This window comes from Peromyscus californicus, unplaced genomic scaffold, assembly GCF_007827085.1.
Source record: "Peromyscus californicus insignis strain IS unplaced genomic scaffold, ASM782708v3 Scaffold_24__1_contigs__length_46423439, whole genome shotgun sequence".
Classification (NCBI taxonomy): Eukaryota; Metazoa; Chordata; class Mammalia; order Rodentia; family Cricetidae; genus Peromyscus; species Peromyscus californicus.
Genome location: NW_026294535.1, coordinates 43,025,927 through 43,029,151, shown reverse-complemented (window position 1 = coordinate 43,029,151; position 3,225 = coordinate 43,025,927). Strand labels below are relative to the sequence as shown.

The 3,225-nt window shown below is 44.1% G+C and overlaps 1 pseudogene; it reads right to left on the bottom strand.

Annotated features, from left to right (window-relative positions):
* Positions 1 to 454: 454 nt before the first annotated feature.
* LOC128119559 (transformer-2 protein homolog beta-like) lies at positions 455 to 1,546 on the bottom strand (annotated as a pseudogene).
* Between the last annotated feature and the right edge of the window lie 1,679 nt (positions 1,547 to 3,225).

The following is a 3,225-nucleotide window of genomic DNA, read 5'->3' as shown; positions in this document are numbered from 1 at the left end:
TAAATATTTTCTTCCGTTCTTCACATTGTCTCTTAATTCTATTATTTCTTTTCCTTATTTGGAAAGAGAAGTAAAAATCAAACTTGTTTGCCGTTGCTTTTTGCCATTTGGTAGGTAGGCTTTGATCTTCAGAACACCCTGGATTCAGGAGAAAAGAAAACTTTTACATGAAGTTGTGCACAATAGAAACTTCTCAGTAGTCAAAATTTGAACTGTAAAAAAAAATACATGCAAACCATACCTTTCTGAGAACTCCTCACTTTGAACAGAGCACCGAACTACACCAACGCAGAATGAAAACAACATTTCAACTCCACCCAAAGTAGTCATCCTAAAAGGTGTAAAAGTCACATAGCTTCACTAGGCACTGTCCACTCTTTAAGCAGGAGACAACAGAAAATATTGTCCACAAACAATATCCCAGCTCTATGGCAGGTTTCAGAAAGTCTCAACTTCATGCTTTAATAGTGCCGAGGGTGAGCATGATAGCAATCTGGACCGTGACCTGTAACTGTGACCTGTATCCTCCACGATCGTAGTAAGAAGGTGACCGAGTTCTGTAAATCTGATCCCTGCCTTGAGCTCTCCATGCACCTCCTCCTCCACTACCTCCTCTGAATGATCTGCTGTAATAGTCCTGATCATCACAACCCTGATCATATCCTGTCATAATAATCTCGGCGGTGTGAGCTGCCCTAAGTGGCTCTGCCCATGTAAATTCCTGGTGTTGGGGTATGGGGCCTTTTTGTTATAGAGAAATTGGCCCCAATTCGACGTCCATCAAGCTCCATTCCATTGGCCGTTCTTTAGCTTCCTTGGCATCATCTACATTTTCAAAATATACAAAGGCATATCCTCTTGAACGTCTAGACTGCTGGTCATACACAATAGACACATTGGCAATGGGGCCATATTTAGAGAATACTTCTCTCTCTCTCTTTTTTTTTTTTTTTAAAGATTTATTTATTTACTATATATACAGTGTTCTGTCTGCATACATGCCTGCAAGCCAGAAGAGGGCGCCAGATTTCATTACAGATGGTTGTGAGCCACCATGTGGTTGCTGGGAACTGAACTCAGGATCTCTGGAGGAGCAGCCAGTGCTCTCAACCTCTGAGTCATCTCTCCAGCCCGAGAATACTTCTCTTAGGTCTCTTTCCATGGTGTATAAGCTCAATCCAAACGCTCCAAGACAACAGTTGGGGTCAGGATTTGCCTGGTTCCCAACATGACGCCTTTGAGTAGACATGGGAGAACGGCTGTGACTGTGCCATCTGCCATAATCTCGGCTGTAAGGCCTGCTCCTGGATCGTCTATGGGAGCGGGATGGAGATCGTGACTTTGTATAATGCCTTCTAGAACTTCCGGATCTAGACCTGGATTCAGAGCTGGACCTTGACTTTGATCTAGAGCGCCTTGAATCTTCCTTGGAGCGAGACCTTGCAGGGGTATGCGGTGCAGATATCCGCCATCCATGAGCACTCCCACTTCCGGAAGCAGAACGGGATTCCGGTTAGCTGTAGTTCTACTTGCCGCTGTTGCTCATGGCTCTGGATTGCTGTCACTGCTCCTGGCCTTTACGGAAGCTGTCAAGCTCCTGCCTTCTTACCAGAGGCCCGCCGCAGCCTCTTGAGATGACACACTTTTGAGAGTGGCCCAAGACTGATGTGCTCCACACCACCTCTGCACCGGCCGGTCTCCTATGATTTCTTTTGCAATACAGATGCTCCTTAGTTACATGCAATCTTAATGTGTGTGTTTTGATTTTGTTTCCTCTATCTGTGGGATTCTACTAAAGATTCATCGCCCACGCCAATATCTCAAGATGTTTCCCCACGTTTTCTTGTAGTGATCTCACATTTCCAGGCTTACTATTTAGATCTTAGATCTATTGGAGGTAATACTTGCGTATGATGAGAGGGAGGGACCTAGATGTATTCTTCTGTGTGGGTAATCTAATGTTGTCAGTACCATTTATTGGAGACACTGTCTTTATTCTTGGCACCTTTGTTAGAAATCAGCTGACTGTAAGGATGCGGATTGGTCTATGGGTTCTCTCTCCTGCTCCATTGGTCTGTGTCTCCATTCTGATGCCAGTGCTATGCTGCTTTAGTTCTTACAGCTTTATAGTATTATGCACATTCTTGGTTGACTTCTCATGAACTGTATTCCTAAGATTCACCCACTCCGTTGCACGTAGTGGTAGTTCACAGAGGCAATCATGCTTACTATATGAAATAGTGCAAAATTGGGTTGGACCCAGCTCCTGACACCTCTGGTCCTCCATACCTCAAACACATGATGGGTCTTCGAACATAGTACCCCCGTACAAGGTTTTACTAGGAGTGGATAGGTTCCAGGTTATGCACATCTTGGTCCTGACCTGATAATGCCAAAGGAAGTTTAAAAAACAAAGGCTTTCCATTTCAGCCCACATCTCTACCTACACTTGATTATGTGATTTAAATTTATTTTCAAATCTGACAGCATCGTTCTTTATATAAGTGGTGATGGATGGTTTGCGGCTTATTGGTTCCTTATGCCTTGGCTTTGGGCCCTCTTCACAGAATCTCGGTGAACAGAAAAACTCCCCAGCCCAGGTCATAGACACAACCTTCCAGACTGTTGCATGAGCACTTTACAATTTTATCCTTTTTGTTGTTGGTTGTTTTCTGCAGACAGGGTCTCACTGTGTAGCTTTAGTTCTGTGTAATGGAACTCACTGTGTAGACCAGGCTGGCCTCTGACACAGAGATCTGCCTGCCTCTGCCTCCTGAGTGCTGGGGCTAAAGGCCTGTGTGACCATGTGTGCCAATGATTTTGTGTCTTTTACATCGAAGCGCTTTCTCTCTTTCTTTTTGTCTCTCTGTGTCTCTGTCTCTCTCTGTCCAGGTCAGAGTACAGCTCTGTGAAGTCAGTTCTCTAGTTTGTTAATCCTTATGGAATCGTATATGTAAAGTCGTGTGTTCAATGTACTTAAAGGAACAGATCAATTCTCTCTCTCTCTCTCCCGCTCTTCCCCGCTTTCTTCCTCTTTCTGGATTGTAGCTTGGAAGATGGATAATCTGGAACCAGTTTCCACCAGTCTTCCTTTGGTTCATTTATTCACAAATACCTGAGTGATTCCCAGGTATGTTCATTCATGTTTATTCTGTTTAATAAGTACCCATTATTTTCTAGACAGTCCCTGGTTGGAGAGGGTGTGTTCCACAGAACTAAGAAAAG